This window comes from Bombina bombina, chromosome 5 (genome assembly GCF_027579735.1).
Source record: "Bombina bombina isolate aBomBom1 chromosome 5, aBomBom1.pri, whole genome shotgun sequence".
Taxonomy (NCBI): Eukaryota; Metazoa; Chordata; class Amphibia; order Anura; family Bombinatoridae; genus Bombina; species Bombina bombina.
The window spans coordinates 749,540,299-749,559,555 of record NC_069503.1 but is presented as its reverse complement, the minus strand read 5'-3'; positions in this window follow the sequence as shown (position 1 = coordinate 749,559,555).

Genomic DNA, 19,257 nt, shown 5'->3' with positions numbered 1-19,257 from the left:
AGATGCCGCCTGGATCAAGACTTCTGATGGATGGAAGACCTCTTCTTGCCCCGCTTGGATGAAGACTTCTGCCGGTCTGGATGTCCTCTTCTGCCCCATCGGATGAAGACTTCGGCCCGCTGGGTGAAGACACGGTAGGGAGATCTTCAGGGGGGTAGTGTAAGGTTTATTTAAGGGGGGTTTGGGTTAGAGTAGGGGTATGTGGGTGGTGGGTTGTAATGTGGGGGGGGGTATTGTGTTTTTTTTTACAGGCAAAAGAGCTGTTTTCTTTGGGGCATGCCCCCGCAAAAGGCCCTTTTAAGGGCTGGTAAGGTAATAGAGCTGTTAACTTTTGTAATTTAGTATAGGGTAGGGCATTTTTTTTATTTTGGGGGGCTTTGTTATTTTATTAGGGGGCTTAGATTAGGTGTAATTAGTTTAAAATTCTTGTAATATTTTTTTATTTTTTGTAATTTAGTGTTTGTTTTTTGTACTTTAGTTTAGTTTATTTCATTGTATTTAATTGTAGGTACTTGTAGTTAATTTATTTAATTTATTTCATGATAGTGTAGTGTTAGGTTTAATTGTAACTTAGGTTAGGATTTATTTTACAGGTAATTTTGTAATTTGTTTAACTAGGTAGCTATTAAACAGTAAATATCTATTTAATAGCTATTTTACGTAGTTAAAATAAATACAAAGTTGCCTGTAAAATAAATATAAATGCTAAAATAGCTACAATGTAACTATTAGTTATATTGTAGCTATATTAGGGTTTATTTTACAGGTAAGTATTTAGTTTTAAATAGGATTCATTTATTTAATTAATGTAATGATAGTGTAGTGTTAGGTGTAATTGTAACTTAGGTTAGGATTTATTTTACAGGTAAATTTATATTTATTTTAGCTAGGTAGTTATTAAATAGTTATTAAATATTTAATAACTATTGTACCTAGTTAAAATAAATACAAAGTTGCCTGTAAAATAAATATAAATCCTAAAATAGCTACAATGTAACTATTAGTTATATTGTAGCTATATTAATAGCTAGTAGGGGGCTTAGATTAGGTGTAATTAGTTTAAAATGATTGTAATATTTTATTATTTTTGGTAATTTAGTGTTTGTTTGTTTTTTGGTACTTTTCTGATAAATGGAAGACCTCTTCTTGCCCCGCTTGGATGAAGACTTCTGCCGGTCTGGATGTCCTCTTCTGCCCCATCGGATGAAGACTTCGGCCCGGCTGGGTGAACACGACTCAAGGTAGGGAGATCTTCAGGGGGGTAGTGTTAGGTTTATTTAAGGGGGGTTTGGGTTAGAGTAGGGGTATGTGGGTGGTGGGTTGTAATGTGGGGGGGGGTATTGTGTTTTTTTTTACAGGCAAAAGAGCTGTTTTCTTTGGGGCATGCCCCGCAAAAGGCCCTTTTAAGGGTTGGTAAGGTAATAGAGCTGTTAACTTTTGTAATTTAGTATAGGGTAGGGCATTTTTTTATTTTGGGGGGCTTTGTTATTTTATTAGGGGGCTTAGATTAGGTGTAATTAGTTTAAAATTCTTGTAATATTTTTTTATTTTTTGTAATTTAGTGGGGTTTTTTTTGTACTTTAGTTTAGTTTATTTAATTGTATTTAATTGTAGGTACTTGTAGTTAATTTATTTAATGATAGTGTAGTGTTAGGTTTAATTGTAACTTAGGTTAGGATTTATTTTACAGGTAATTTTGTAATTATTTTAACTAGGTAGCTATTAAATAGTCAATATCTATTTAATAGCTATTGAACCTAGTTAAAATAAATACAAAGTTGCCTGTAAAATAAATATAAATGCTAAAATAGCTACAATGTAACTATTAGTTATATTGCAGCTATATTAGGGTTTATTTTACAGGTAAGTCTTTAGTTTTATATAGGATTCATTTATTTAATTAATTTAATGATAGTGTAGTGTTAGGTGTAATTGTAACTTAGGTTATGATTTTTTTTTTTTTAAATTTGTATTTTGTGGTAATTTAGTGTTTGTTTGTATTTTGGTACTTGTATGATGGATGGAAGACCTCTTCTTGCCCCGCTTGGACGAAGACTTCTGCCGGTCTGAATGTCCTCTTCTGCCCCATCGGATGAAGACTTCGGCCCGGCTGGGTGAACACGACTCAAGGTAGGGAGATCTTCAGGGGGGTAGTGTTAGGTTTATTTAAGGGGGGTTTGGGTTAGAGTAGGGGTATGTGGGTGGTGGGTTGTAATGTGGGGGGGGGGTATTGTGTTTTTTTTTACAGGCAAAAGAGCTGTTTTCTTTGGGGCATGCCCCGCAAAAGGCCCTTTTAAGGGTTGGTAAGGTAATAGAGCTGTTAACTTTTGTAATTTAGTATAGGGTAGGGCATTTTTTTATTTTGGGGGGCTTTGTTATTTTATTAGGGGGCTTAGATTAGGTGTAATTAGTTTAAAATTCTTGTAATATTTTTTTATTTTTTGTAATTTAGTGGTTTTTTTTTGTAATTTAGTGGGGTTTTTTTGTACTTTAGTTTATTTAATTGTAGATAATTGTAGGTACTTGTAGTTAATTTATTTAATGATAGTGTAGTGTTAGATTTAATTGTAACTTAGGTTAGGATTTATTTTACAGGTAATTTTGTAATTATTTTAACTAGGTAGCTATTAATTAGTCAATAACTATTAAATAGCTATTGTACCTAGTTAAAATAAATACAAAGTTGCCTATAAAATAAATATAAATGCTAAAATAGCTACAATGTAACTATTAGTTATATTGCAGCTATATTAGGGTTTATTTTACAGGTAAGTATTTAGTTTTAAATAGGATTCATTTATTTAATTATAGTGTAGTGTTAGGTGTAATTGTAACTTAGGTTAGGATTTATTTTACAGGTAAATTTGTATTTATTTTAGCTAGGTAGTTATTAAATAGTTATTAACTATTTAATAACTATTGTACCTAGTTAAAATAAATACAAAGTTGCCTGTAAAATAAATATAAATAAATATAAATGCTAAAATAGCTACAATGTAACTATTAGTTATATTGCAGCTATATTAGGGTTTATTTTACAGGTAAGTATTTAGTTTTAAATAGGATTCATTTATTTAACTATAGTAAATTTATTTCGTTTTATTTAAATTATATTTAAGTTAGGGGGTGTTAGTGTTAGGGTTAGACTTAGGTTTAGGGATTAATAACCTTATTATAGCGGCGACGTTGGGGGCGGGAGATTAGGGGTTAATAATTGTAGGTAGGTGGCGGCGATGTTAGGGAGGGCAGATTAGGGGTTAATAAAATGTATTATAGTGTATGCGAGTCGGGAGTGCGGCGGTTTAGGGGTTAATACATTTATTATAGTGGCGGCGATTTGCGGTCGGCAGATTAGGGGTTAATACTTGTAGTTAGATTGTGGCGACGTTGGGGGGGGCAGATTAGGGGTTAATAACTATAATGTAGGGGTCGGCGGTGTTAGGGACAGCAGATTAGGGGTTAATAGCTATAATGTAGGCGGCGGCGATATCGGGTCGGCAGATTAGGGGTTAATACTTGTAGTTAGATTGTGGCGAGGTTGGGGGGTGCAGATTAGGGGTTAATAACTATAATGTAGGGGTCGGCGGTGTTAGGGACAGCAGATTAGGGGTTAATAGCTATAATGTAGGCGGCGGCGATATCGGGTCGGCAGATTAGGGGTTAATACTTGTAGTTAGATTGCGGCGACGTTGGGGGGGGGCAGATTAGGGGTTAATAACTATAATGTAGGGGTCGACGATGTTAGGGACAGCAGATTAGGGGTTAATAGTTATAATGTAGGTTGCGGCGATATCCGATCGGCAGATTAGGGGTTAAATAATGTTATTATAGGGTTTGCGATGTCGGGGGGCCTCGGTTTAGTGGTTCATAGGTAGTTTATGGGTGTTAGTGACTTAGTGTACTAAAACATACCGAATTTCGGAACCGAATAGAACCGAATTTAGCCGAATCAGAATAAATCCGAAACGAATTTATTCAAATTTTGCCGAATCCGATTCGATCCGAACCGAAATTCAAAAAGTCCGAATCGATCCGAACCGAAAACGAACCAAATTTTTTAGCCGTGCACATGTCTAGTGAACAACAACTCAATGCGATTCCACCGTCATCACCACAATGTATATGTGCATATAAACAATCCATCCCATCAACGGATACATAGAATTGCCCCAACTCCAATACACAGCCACCAGTGTCTGAAATCCACAGAGAAGACACCAAACAAAACGGAACATAATATATCAAGGGGAGTTAAAACACTCCTGGAGAGATAGAGAAAAAATGGGTAACAACTATACAGATAAGTGAAATATTCAAATCTGTAACATAATCAAATTGTGATCTGACATGTATATTAAAAAAGTTACCAAGTAACATTAAAAATTAAGTTACCAAGTAACATTAAAAATGAAAAACAAACACAGTGAGGACTGACAGAGACTAGATCAAAATCTATGGCATAATACATATGAGACAAATTATCAAATTGAGTAGGTCCTATAGTGCCCCTGAGGATTAATAAGAGGGGCACTCTGGAAATCAACTCAGGATATAAAAATGATCAAAAAGAGATCAAAAAAGATCAAAAGAAATAAAAAAAAAAGTAAAAAAAGTCAAAAAAGAGAAAGAAGTCAAAAAAGTCAAAAAAGATAACAAAGAGGTCAAAAACAAAAACAAAACCAAAAAGTATAAAAATAATAATAATAATAAAAAATAGAAATAAATAAAAAAATATATATATAAAAATAAAAATAAATAAAAATAAATATAAAAATAAAAATAATAATAAAAATAAAAATAAATATAAATAAATATAAAAAATAAAATAAATATAAATATAAATAAAAAAAATCACAGAGAAAGAACATTACAGAAAAAATATATATACTAATAATGAATAAAAATAAAATTATATCACAGAAAAAATAGAAAAAATACAGAAAAATCTAATTATAGAAAAAAGTAACTGAATGGACATGTGGGCCCTCATATAAGTCAAATGTTTTTTTGACTCCTTAATGACCACAATGTACCCTGTATGTCACTGGTCTTTAAGTGTTTTTTCAGGTCATAATAGCACAAGTCTAGCAAGAACACGCTATTAATGCACTCCCTCCAGCAGGCTTTGTGGAATAGTGCAGTCTCAACGCTGGTGGCAAGACCACGCTATAAAACAATCAAGTCCCAAAAAAAGGCCAGTGAAATACAGGGTACGTCGCTGGTCCTTAAGGGGTTAATAAAACAAAAGAGGACCCTCATACAGATGGGAAGTGAACTCTCAAAAAAAAAGGGGATCAATGGTCCTAGATAGTTCATCATAAGTAACACTGCCATCCTGTATGTGTATTAAGGCCTCTAGGATATAAAGTCCCCAGTTCATATATCCATCTTGAATCCTTGTGTAGAAGTATCTTCACTCTGTTGCCCCCTCTTTTGAGGGTTGGTACGTGGTCAATTAATATAAATCTCAGATCATTGACAGAGTGTCCTGCCTCCAGAAAGTGTCTCGCTACCGGTTGGTCTGCCTTACCACTTCGTATTGCTAGCCGTATGCTCGATCTGTGGTTGGCCATCCTTGTCCTGGCATCATCAGTTGTTTTACCCGTGTAAAATTTACCACAGGGGCATTTTAAGAGATAAACCACTAATTTTGTGGTGCAGGTGAGATTTTTTTTTTATCTCATAGGATTTGTTGCTCTCCGGATGACGAAAGTGTGTACCCGTGAGCATCCCGCTACACGTCACACAGCTAATACATCGGTAACAACCTTTTTTCTTGGTCTTTAGCCAGGTTTGAGGGCTACTTTCAGGGTTGATGTTAGCTTTAACGAGATAATCTCTGAGGTTTCTTCCTTGTTTATATCCAATTCTCGGTGCCCTCCAGTTTCTGAATCGAAGAGTATGATCCGCCTCCACCAATTTCAATTAATCTGTAATCATCTGTGTTATTGGTATAACATCAGGTGAGTATGTTGTCACAAAGGTCAATTGGTCATTTGTACCAAGAGGGGATGTGTCTCCTGATTCATCTGGATGAAGTACCTTGTCTTTCATTTCAGATAGTTTTCTTTTATTATATCCCCTTTCCACAAAATGTTGTGTCATCTCTTGAAGTTGTTGTTGGCACATAACATCGTTGGTGTTAGTTCTAATTACTCGCTGATACTGTGCCTTAGGAATGTTACGAATGAGGCTCGGTTGGTGGCAGCTCCTTGCATGGAGTAATGAAATGCGGTCAGTGTCTTTACGAAATAGGGTAGTACCCAATCTCTCTTCCACCTTGAATACCCTGACATCTAGATAATCAACCATCGTGTTACTGGATGTATGTATGAAGTTAAAGGGCTCTTGAGGGAATTCAGATTGTTAATCCAGTTGAGTAAACTTTTGTTATCATCTCCCCATATCAGGAACAAATTGTCTATGTAGCGACAATAATATTTAATTTGGGTGGTTTCAAACACTTTCATCAAGGAAGACTCATATTGTGCCATGTACAGATTGGCCAGGGATGGGGCCACATTGGACCCCATCGCTGTTCCTGAAATCTGTAAATAGAATGTTGTGTCAAATAGGAAGTAATTCTCTGTTAAACATAATGTGAGGAGATCAATCAATACTTCTTCTGAGGGACCAATGTACACCGCTTTTCTCAAGGCATAGGTCAAGGCATAGGCCATAATACCATCTTTATGGGGAATGACCATATAAAGACTCGAAACGTCTAGGGTCACCAAAAGATAAAGATCAGTAATGTTATCCAGCTGTGTAATCCGAGTGATGAAGTCGTTGGAGTCCCGTATATAAGATTGCATTGCTTTACCCAAAGGTTGTAGATAAAAGTCTACAAACTGGGCTAGAGGTTGAAGTAACGATCCTCTAGCCGAGACTATCAGTCTCCCAGGTGGTGTTTCAGCATTTTTGTGGATCTTTGGTAAGGTATAGAGGAGGAGAACTAGTGGATAATCTCGGCTCAGGAAATTATAATCCTGTTGTGTAATCAATTCCCTCTCTTTAAACACCAAAAGCAGTGTATCAATTTTCTTTTTTAGACGGGAAGTAGGTTCACCCCGCAAAGGTAAATATGTATTTTCATCAGTTAGCTGTCCCAATATCTCAGTCTTGTAATATGCTGTATCATAAGGACCACTGCCCGCCCTTATCTGCAGGGCGAATCCCGATCGAGCTATCCTCCTTCAAGGTTTTAAGGGCCAATCTCTCATCTTTGGTTAAGTTGTCTCTCCATGTAGTGTAGGGTCTATCTTTGATTTTCCGTGAGAGAAAGCCAGTTAGTGTACTGATAGTCAGATTATTGGATGTTGGATCAAAAGACCCCTTGGCTCTGAAGTCAACTCCTTCATCAGGACCTATATTAAAGAACTCTTTCAATCTTCGGTTTCTACCAAATCTCTGAATGTCAATATATACATCAAATTCGTTTAATCTGGAAGAAGGCACAAAGGATAAACCTTTATTCAGCAGGCTCTCTTCAGCTATGGATAATGTTCATGAGCTGATATTAAAAACTATCACCTAGATTTAGAGTTTTGCATTAGAAGGGGTGCGTTAGCTACGCGTGTTTTTTTTCCCCCCGCACGTTTTAAACAACGCTGGTATTTAGAGTTCTCTGAAGGGCTGCGTTAGGCTCCAAAAAGGGATCGTAGAGCATAATTTACCACCACTTCAACTCTAAATACCAGAGTTGGTTATGGACGCTGCCAGCTTCAAAAATGTGCTCATGCACGATATCCCCATAGGAAACAATGGGGCAGTTTGAGCTGAAAAAAACGTTCAGATCCTAATGCAGCCCCATTGTTTCCTATGGTGAAACAGTTTCTAAGTCTGCACCTAACACCCTAACATGTACCCCGAGTCTAAACATCCCTAACCTTACACTTATTAACCCCTAATCTGCAGCCCCCGCTATCGCTGACCCCTGCATTTTGTTATTAACCCCTAATCTGCCACTCCGTACACCGCCGCAACCTACATTATCCCTATGAACCCCTAATCTGCTGCCTCTAACATCGCCGACACCTACATAATATTTATTAACCCCTAATCTGCCCCCCCAACGTTGCCGCTACCTAACTACACTTATTAACCCCTAATCTGCCGACCGGACCTCGCCGCTACTCTAATAAATGTATTAATCCCTAAAGCTAAGTCTAACCCTAACACTAACAACCCCTAAATTAAATTTAATTTAAATCTAACGAAATAAAATAAATCTTATTAAATAAATTAATCCTATTTAAAGCTAATCCCTCTTCTGGACCTCTTCTTGCCGGATAGGATGAAGACTTCGGACCCTCTTCTGGACGGATCGGTGATACCCGCCGTGGTGAAGATAAGGTAGGAAGATCTTCAGGGACTTAGTGTTAGGTTTTTTAAGGGGTGTTTGGGTTAGATTAGGGGTATGTGGGTGGTGGGTTGTAATGTTGGGGGGGGTATTGTATGTTTTTTTTTTAATGCAAAAGAGCTGTTTTATTTGGGGCATGCCCCGCAAAAGGCCCTTTTAAGGGCTGGTAAGGTAAAAGAGCTGTTAACTTTTTATTTTAGAATAGGGTAGGGCATTTTTTTATTTTGGGGGGCTTTGTTATTTTTTAGGGGGCTTAGAGTAGGTGTAATTAGTTTAAAATTCTTGTAATCTTTTTTATTTTTTGTAATTTAGTGTTTGTTTTTTTTTGTAATTTAGTTTAGTTGATTTAATTGTAGATAATTGTAGATAGTTTAGTTAATTAATTTATTGATAGTGTAGTGTTAGGTTTAATTGTAACTTAGGTTAGGATTTATTTTACAGGTAATTTTGTACTTATTTTAACTAGGTAGCTATTAAATAGTTATTAACTATTTAATAGCTATTGTACCTAGTTAAAATAAATACAAAGTTGCCTGTAAAATAAATATAAATGCTAAAATAGCTACAATATAATTATTCGTTATATTGTAGCTATATTAGGGTTTATTTTACAGGTAAGTATTTAGCTTTAAATAGGATTAATTTATGTAATAAGATTTATTTTATTTAGTTAGATTTAAATTATATTTGACTTAAGGGGGTGTTAGTGTTAGGGTTAGACTTAGCTTTAGGGGTTAATACATTTATTAGAGTAGCGGCGAGGTCCGGTCAGCAGATTACAGGGTTAATAAGTGTAGTTAGGTAGCGGCGACGTTGGGGGGGCAGATTAGGGGTTAATAAATATTATGTAAGTGTCGGCGATGTTAGGGGCAGCAGATTAGGGGTACATAGGGATAATGTAGGTTGCGGCGGTGTGCGGTCGGCAGATTAGGGGTTAAAACATTTTATTAGAGTGGCAGCGATGTTGGGGGACCTCAGTTTACATAGGTTGTTTATGGGTGTTAGTGTACTTTAGAGCACAGTAGTTAAGAGCTTTATGAACCGGCGTTAGCCCATAAAGCTCTTAACTCCTGACTTTTTTCTGCGGCTGGAGTCTTGTCGTTAGAGTTCTAACGCTGACTTCAGCCAAGACTCTAAATACCAGCGTTAGAAAGATCCCATTGAAAAGATAGGATACGCAATTGACGTAAGGGGATCTGCGGTATGGAAAAGTTGCGGCTGGAAAGTGAGCGTTAGACCCTTTCCTGACTGACTCTAAATACCAGCGGGCGGCCAAAACCAGCGTTAGGACCCCTTAACGCTGGTTTGGATGGCTAACGCAATGCCCCCTCCTCATGTGTGGCCTCTGCCTCTTCCTAAAAAATGATTAGCTGATGGGTGAGCAGCCAACGGGGGTAATGATGCTCTACTTGTACTAGGTGAATCCCATTGGTTTCTGTTGCCTCTGGATCTAGTTGTGACTCCTCGTGGGTAGTAGCTTTGTCTCTGTGTTGGGTCTCAGTCCCTGAGCTATCACCAGAGCTTGTATCGACCATTGTGATGGATTTTTTAGTATATTTTCTATCACTTGCTATCACTTGGTCTGAAAGAACTCTCGTCGGGTGTCATCATCCATCTATAAATAGATTTGTAAGTATAGTCCTGAGTGACCTATGTAATTTACAGTTTTTGAATGCAATAAGTTCCTGTTTATAGGCCTTGACATGAAGGCTTAGTTTGGTCAACCAATCAGTGCTGGAGCCTGATTCAAAAACTCCTTGTTTTTCTAATTCAAATAGTTGTATTTCCGTTTTTACCTCTTTGAGAAGGCAAAATGAACATTTATTTTTATTATTTTTTTTTATTTTTTTATTTCTATTTCTCTTGTAAAGGTGTATCCAGTCCACGGGTTCATCCATTACTTGTGGCATATTCTCCTTCCCAACAGGAAGTTGCAAGAGGACACCCACAGCAGAGCTGTCTATATAGCTCCTCCCCTAACTGCCACCCTCCGTCATTCTCTTGCAACTCTCAACAAGAAAGGAAGTATCAAGAGATATGTGGTGACTTAGTGTAGTTTTTACCTTCAATCAAGAGTTTGTTATTTTTAAACAGTACCAGCGTTGTACTGTTTTACTCTCAGGCAGAAATTGGAAGAAGAATCTGCCTGGAGGTTGATGATCTTAGCGGTTTGTAACTAAGGTCCATTGCTGTTCTCACACATAACTGAAGAGTATGGAAAGAAAACTTCAGTTGGGGGGACGGTTTGCAGATCACCTGCTTTGAGGTATGTTCAGTATATTTTTTTCTAGAGAGATGATAAGGTCTAGAAAATGCTGACAGTTCCTGGTATATCTGATACAGTGATTTAACAATGACTGGGATCATGCTTACAAGATAAGGGTAATATTCATGTTAACTCTCATATTACTTAGGGTAAAAACGTTTGCATAACTTACAGAAAAAACGTTTTTTCTCTGAGGGAGATAAATCTTTATTTGGGGCCTAGTTTTCCACATGGCTTGTTAGATTACTCCTAGGAGTACTTTTTTAAGGCCCTCTGACATTGAGTGCATGGTGGGAGGGGCCTATTTTCACGCACTTTATGCGCAGTTGATATTCAGACTGAGACATCCAGCTTTCCTAAAGGAGTCCTCTGTCATCTAGGACCACTATAGAGGGGTTTTTTTCCTGCAAAAATTGTGTTTAGGGGCAGATAGGAGCCACAGCAGAGCTGTGGCAGTGTGTTTGACTGTTTTTTTTTACGGTTTTACCATTTTTCTAATCCGGTTTGGGGCCTAAGGGGTTAATCATCCATTTGCAAGTGGGTGCAATGCTGCTTTAGTCTCTTAGACACACTGTAAAAATTTTGTAGAGTTTACTACTTTTTAACACTGTTTTGCAGTTTATGTGGTAGTTTTTTTTCTCTTAAAGGCACAGTACCGTTTTTGTTTAATTGCTTTTTCACATTTATTAAAGTGTTTTCCAAGCTTGCTGGTCTCATTACTAGTCTGTTAAACATGTCTGACATAGAGGAAACTCCTTGTTCATTATGTTTAGAAGCCATTGTGGAACCCCCTCTTAGAATGTGTACCAAATCCACTGATCTTTCTATAAGTTATAAAGACCATATTATGGGTTTTAAAGATTTATCACCAGAGGTTTCTCAGACTGACAAAAGGGAGGTTAAACCACCTAGCTCTCCCAATGTGTCAGAACCTATATCTCCCGCGCAAGTGACGCCAAGTACATCTGGCGCGTCCAATGCGTTTGCCTTACAAGAAATGGCGGCAGTTATGAATCATACTCTCATAGAGGTATTGTCCAAACTGCCAGGGTTACAAGGAAAGCGAGACAGCTCTGGGGCTAGAACAAATACAGATCTTTCTGACGCTTTAGTAGCTATGTCTGATATACCCTCACAATGTACAGAAGCCGAAGCAGGAGATCTTCTATCTGTGGGTGATATTTCTGATTCAGAGAAGGCGTTTCTTCAGTCTGACTCTGAAATGACAGCATTTAAATTTAAGCTTGAACACCTCTGCTTGTTGCTCAGGGAGGTTTTAGCAACTCTGGATGACTGTGACACCATTGTAGAGAAGTTGTGCAAAATGGACAAATACTTTGCAGAGCCTGTTTACACTGATGTTTTTCCAATCCCTAAGAGGTTTTCAGAAATTATTACGAAGGAATGGGATAGACCAGGTGTACCGTTCTCTCCCCCTCCTGCTTTTAAAAAGATGTTTCCCATAGATGCCGCTACACGAGACTCATGGCAGATGGTCCCTAAGGTGGAGGGAGCAATCTCTACCCTAGCTAAGCGTACAACTATCCCCGTTGAGGACAGTTGTGCTTTCCTAGATCCAATGGATAAAAAATTAGAGGGTTTCCTTAAGAAAATCTTTATACAACAATGTTGTATTCTCCAGCCTCTTGCGTGCATTGCCCCATTCACTGCTGCAGCGACTTTCTGGTTCGAGTCTCTTGAAGAGGCTCTACAGGTGGAGACCCCGTTGGATGATATCCTAGACATTCTTAAAGCTCTTAAGTTAGCCAATTCATTTATTTCTGACGTCGTTTTTCATTTAACAAAGCTAACGGCTAAGAATTCAGGTTTTGCCATTCAGGCGCGTAGGGCGCTATGGCTTAAATCTTGGTCAGCTGACATTACTTCAAAGTCTAAGCTTCTCAACATCCCCTTCAAAGGGCAGACCCTATTCGGGCCTGGACTGAAGGAGATCATTTCTGATATTACTGGAGGAAAAGGCCACGCCCTTCCCCAGGATAGGTCCAACAAATTAACGTCCAAACAGACTAATTTTCGTTCCTTTCGAAACTTCAAGAGTGGCGCAGCTTCAACTTCCTCTACTGCAAAACAAGAAGGAAATTTTGCCCAGTCCAAGCCAGTCTGGAGACCTAACCAGGCTTGGAACAAGGGAAAGCAGGCCAAAAAACCTGCTGCTGCCTCCAAGACGGCATGAAGGAGTAGCCCCCGATCCGGGACTGGATCTAGTTGGGGGCAGACTTTCTCTCTTCGCCCAGGCTTGGGCAAGAGATGTCCAGGATCCATGGGCTCTGGAGATTGTTTCCCAGGGATATCTTCTGGATTTCGAAGCCTCATCTCCAAAGGGGAGATTTCATCTCTCACAATTATCTGCAAACCAGATAAAGAGAGAGGCATACTTAAGTTGTGTTCAAGACCTTCTGGTTATGGGAGTGATCCACCCAGTTCCAAGGGAGGAACAGGGGCAAGGATTCTATTCAAATCTGTTTATAGTTCCCAAAAAAGAGGGAACTTTCAGACTAATCTTGGATCTCAAGATCCTAAACAAATTTCTCAGGGTCCCATCCTTCAAGATGGAGACTATTCGAACCATCCTACCTATGATCCAGGAGGGTCAATATATGACTACCGTGGACTCAAAGGATGCTTATCTCACATTCCACAGATATCATCGGTTTCTCAGGTTACGAGTTTTGCGTTAGAGGCTATGCGGTGCTAATGAGCAGTTTTCTCTCACTGCTCACTTACATGCAGCGCTGGTATTACGGGTTTTTACAAACCCGGCGTTAAAAGGCAAGAAGTGAGCATTGAGCAAAATTGTGCTCCTTACCGCACTCCAATACCAGCGCTGCTTAAGTCAGTGGTGAGCTGATCATACGTGCTCATGCACGATTTCCCCATAGGAATCAACGGGGAGAGCCGACTGAGAAAAAGTCTAACACCTGCAAAAAAGCAGGTTTACACCTAACACCCTAACATGAACCCCGAGTCTAAACACCTCTAATATTATACTTATTAACCCCTAATCTGCCGCCCCCGACATCGCTGACACCTGCATTATATTTATTAACCCCTAATCTGCAGCTCCGGACACCGCTGCCACCTACATTATACTTACTTAGATTAGGTTTTGGGCCGCAAAAGAGCTAACTGCCCTTTTAAGGGCAATGCCCATCAAAATGCCCTTTTCAGGGCAATGGGGAGCTTAGGTTTTTTTTAGATAGTATTTTATTTGGGGGGTTGGTTGTGTGGGTGGTGGGTTTTACTGTTGAGGGGGTTGTTTGTATTTTTTTTTTACAGGTAAAAGAGCTGATTACTTTGGGGCAATGCCTTGCAAAAGGCCCTTCTAAGGGCTATTGGTAGTTTAGTTTAGGCTAGGGTTTTTTTTTATTTTGGGGGGCTTTTTTATTTTGATAGGGCTATTCGATTAGGTGTAATTAGTTTAAATATCTTTTAATTTGTTTATTATTTTCTGTAATTTAGTGGGGTTTTTTTTTTGTACTTTAGCTAATTTAATTTATTTAATTGTTGTTAATGTAGTTAATTTATTTAATTATAGTGTAGTGTTAGGTGTTATTGTAACTTAGGTGAGGTTTTATTTTACAGGTACTTTTGTATTTATTTTAGCTAGGTAGTTAGTAAATAGTTAATAACTATTTAATAACTATTCTACATTGTAAAATAAATACAAACTTGCCTGTAAAATAAAAATAAACCCTAAGCTAGATACAATGTAACTATTAGTTATATTGTAGCTAGCTTAGGGTTTATTATATAGGTAAGTATTTAGTTTTAAATAGGAATTATTTAGGTAATAATATTAATTTTTATTTAGATTTATTGTAATTATATTTAAATTAGGGGGTGTTAGGGTTAGGGTTAGACTTAGGTTTAGGGGTTAATACATTTAGTATAGTGGCGGCGACGTTGGGGGTGGCAGATTAGGGATTAATAAATGTAGGTAGGTGGCGGCGATGTTAGGGACTGCAGATTAGGGGTTAATAATATTTAACTAGTGTTTGCGAGGCGGGAGTGCAGCGGTTTAGTGGTTAATATGTTTATTATAGTTGCGGCAATGTCCGGAGTGGCAGATTAGGGGTTAAAAATTTTATTTTAGTGTTTGCGAGGCGGGAGGGCCTTGGTTTAGGGGTTAATAGGTAGTTTATGGGTTAATAGTGTACTTTTTCGCACTTTAGTTTTGAGTTTTATGTTACGGCGTTGTACCATAAAACGCTTAACTACTGACTTTTTAATGCGTTAGGACTCTTGACGGGGTAGGGTGTACTGCTCACTTTTTGGCCTCTTAGGACAGACTCGTAATACCGGCGCTATGGAAGTCCCATAGAAAAAAGACTTTACGAAATTTACTTAAGTGGTTTTGCGCTACGGCCAAAAAAGTGTGTGGTGACCCTAAACCTGAAAGACTCGTAATACCAGCGGGCGTAAAAAAGCAGCGTTAGGATCTGTTAATGCTGCTTTTTTTACCCTAAAACACAACTCGTAATCTAGCCGATAATAAGTAAATTATTTGAAGAAATGTTTTACTTTAACATATTATTAAATTATGTACCGTACTTAAATGCACAAATTATAAATGATATGACATATAAATATTCACAAAATAGATACCTAAAAAAATGCATTTTATATTCAAGAAATGGCAGCGTAAATATTTATAAGGAAGTAGTATGATAAATAAGGAGGAAATGTTTTTTTCTAATAGGCACAATTTATCATTATATGCCCCAGCTCGCCGGTTACAAAACACACAAAATTACGTCTTTTTTATGATATATTTAAGCGCACATGTGCGATCCTCCGGAGGTGAGCTGAGGCGCAGTTACAGACGAAGCATATAGATAATTTGCATAGCCTTTGAAAAATTGCCCCCCTAGTCTAGTGAACAGACTAAATAACAGGGAGTCAGATTTGCTCATGCCCAGATCTGACAGAAGAACAACCTTGGTTTTGGAAAACCTCTGCTCTTAATACACTGGGAGCAGGGGCTACACTCAGAATTTTGCTAATTTTACAAGAAAACAAGTAAGTTATTTGCTGTTTTTTACACAATCTGTTTCTTTTTATATTTACTTTGATTTAAAAAAAAAAAATACCAAAGGAGCACTGTTTAATATATCTTTAACAGAAGGCAGGCATGACAATTTAACTTTATTGTCCCTTTAAGGTGTGATTAATTTTTTTTTCATTGTACAATTCTGTATATCTTTCTGTAACATTATATTTGGGATTGTGTGCCACACATTTTGTTTTTTCCTGCAAAGAGTTTGCACATTTTGTATTTTTCATTGAATTCATGTTGGTAATCTCCTGGATTGAGAAACAAATACCAGCATGACTTATATGCCTGAAGTTCACATTAACCTGTCAGCTGAGCTCATTGTATTCATGTTGACAAATCTCCAGGGTGGATAACGCAGCATTAAATAAGTGCAAGGCTTGCAAGCAGATCACATTAACCTTTCAGCCCAACATGAAAACACAATTCAAAATGTAGTTCCAGAATTTCTTATTTGTCTTAGAGATTGATATCCAGGGCATTACTGAACACTAACTTTAATGTCATAGAAATAAATTTGGCCACACCTCATTTAAAGGGAATAAATCCTAATTGGAACAAAAGGAAAGGTGCATTCTGTCAGTTACAGCAGTGTTTCTCAATTGCGGTCCTCAAGTATTCCCCACAGGCCAGGTTTTCATTATAGCTGAAGCAGTGCACAAGTGAAATAATCAGCTGATCAGTAACACAATGGTTACTAACTTGCTCTCACCCATCAGTTGATTATTTCACCTGTGCACTGGTTCAGCTATAATTAAAACCTGGCCTGTTGGGGGTACGAAAGAAACTATGAGTTACAGAACTGTATTGTCAGGTCAGGTCATGTCGCAGAAGTGTGTCTCTTCTGCTCATGACATACTCTTTTGCTTAGATTAGATAGGCATATAGGACCCACATATCTCTGAATATATAAATGCATACATCTATCAGTGCAGACATCAATGAGCACGTAACTATTTAAAAAACAAATGTAAATATACATAGATGCTTGATATATTACTTCTTCCCATCAGTGTTATTCACCATCAGTCTCTCAGTGACACATATGTGCAGTCCGTTTCAGACAAATGCTACAATTAAGACATTTTCCTATGTTTAGCGTTAGCCAAACCCTTCTCAATGAAATTCTACAGAAAGACCCAGAAATTGCACACAGAAAAGCACACATTGCTATCCTAAAATTTAAATTTCTTTTTGTGAAACAACTTTAAAAAGCTTCTCCACACCATTCTAAGGTCAACATTAATCCTGTTTTGTCAGGACTCAGGATGTGCGTTAACTGGCTAAACCATCCTAGATAATGCTCAGAGCATGGTTAGAGCTGCTTTGATGCATCTGATGATTCCTCTAATAAAGAGTTTTCAAACCTGTCCTTAGACCACCCTAACAGGCTAGACTTTCAGGATTACCTTGGGTAAGTGCAGGGGGGCTTGAAGACAGGATTAATAATCCCTGCTCTAATGATAATTATGTTGTTTCTTAAATTAAATGTAAAATAAAGATCATATTTTTTTTTATAACTATGGCCTAGATTTATAGTTCTGTGTTAGGGTTAAAAAGCAGCGTTAAGGGGTCCTAACACTGCTTTTTAACGCCCGCTGGTATTTAGAGTCAGGCAGGAAAGGGTCTACCTCTCACTTTCTTTCCGCGACTCGAGGCTACCGCAGATCCCCTTACTTCAATTGCATATCCTATCTTTTCTATGGGATTTGCCTAACGCTGGTATTACGAGTCTTGGAAGAAGTGAGCGGTACAGCCTCTACCGACAAGACTCCTACCGCCTAAAAAAGTCAGTAGTTAAGAGTTTTATGGGCTAATGCCGAAACATAAAGCTCTTAACTACTGTGCTATAAAGTACACTAACACCCATAAACTACCTATGAACCCCTAAACCGAGGCCGCCCAACATCGCAAACCCTATCATAATTTTTTTTAACCCCTAATCTGCCGCTCCGGACACCGCCGCAACCTACATTATACCTATGAACCTCTAATCTGCTGCCCCTAACATCGCTGACACCTATATTATATTTATTAACCCCTAATCTGTCCCCCCCAACGTCGCCGCCACCTACCTACACTTATTAACCCCTAATCTTCCGACCGGACATCGCCGCCACTATAATAAATGTATTAACCCCTAAACCGCCGCACTCCCGCCTCGCAAACACTATAATAAATTTTATTAACCCCTAATCTGCCCTCCCTAACATCGCCGCCACCTACCTACAATTATTAACCCCTAATCTCCCGCCCCCAACGTCGCTTCTACTATAATAAAGTTATTAACCCCTAAACCTAAGTCTAACCCTAACCCTAACACCCCCCTAACTTAAATATAATTTAAATTAAACTAACTAAATTTACTATAATTAAATAAATTAATCTTATTTAAAACTAAATACCTATAAAATAAACCCTAATATAGCTACAATATAACTAATAGTTACATTGTAGCTATTTTAGGATTTATATTTATTTTACAGGCAACTTTGTATTTATTTTAACTAGGTACAATAGCTATTAAATAGTTATTAACTATTTAATAGCTACCTAGTTAAAATAATTACAAAATTACCTGTAAAATAAATCCTAACCTAAGTTACAAATACACCTAACACTACACTATCAATAAATTAATTAAATAAATTACCTACAATTATCTAAAATAAAATGCAATTAAATAAACTAAACTATTGTACAAAAAAAAACAAAGACTAAATTACAAAAAATAAAAAAAAATTACAAGAAGTTTAAACTAATTACACCTAATCTAAGCCCCCTAATAAAATAAAAAAGCCCCCAAAATAATAAAATGCCCTCTTTTACCTGTAAATAAAAATACAATACACCCCAACATTACAACCCACCACCCACATACCCCTACTCTAAAACCCACCCAATCCCCCCTTAAAAAAACCTAACACTACCCCCCCTGAAGATCACCCTACCTGGAGCGTGTTCACCCAGCCGGGCACCGATGGGCCATAAGCGGAAATCCGGAGCGGCAGAAGTCTTCATCCGACCGGGGCAGAAGAGGTCCTCCAAGCGGCAGATGTCTTCATCCAAGCGGCATCTTCAATCTTCAATCAACCGGAGCGCAGCCATCTTGAATCCATCCGACGCAGAGCTATCCTCTTCTTACGATGTCCTAAGTCCGAATGAAGTTCCTTTAAATGACGTCATCCAAGATGGCGTCCCTCAAATTCCGATTGGCTGATAGGATTCTATCAGCCAATCGGAATTAAGGTAGGAAAAATCTGATTGGCTGATGCAATCAGCCAATCAGATTGAAGTTCAATCCTATTGGCTGATCCAATCAGCCAATCGGATTGACCTCCCATTCTATTGGCTGATCGGAACAGCTAATAGAATACAAGGTCAATCCGATTGGCTGATTGGATCAGCCAATCGGATTGAACTTCAATCTGATTGGCTGATTGCATCAGCCAATCAGATTTTTCCAACTTTAATTCCGATTGGCTGATCCTATCAGCCAATCGGACTTCGAGGGATGCCATCTTGGATGACATCATTTAAAGGAACCTTCATTCG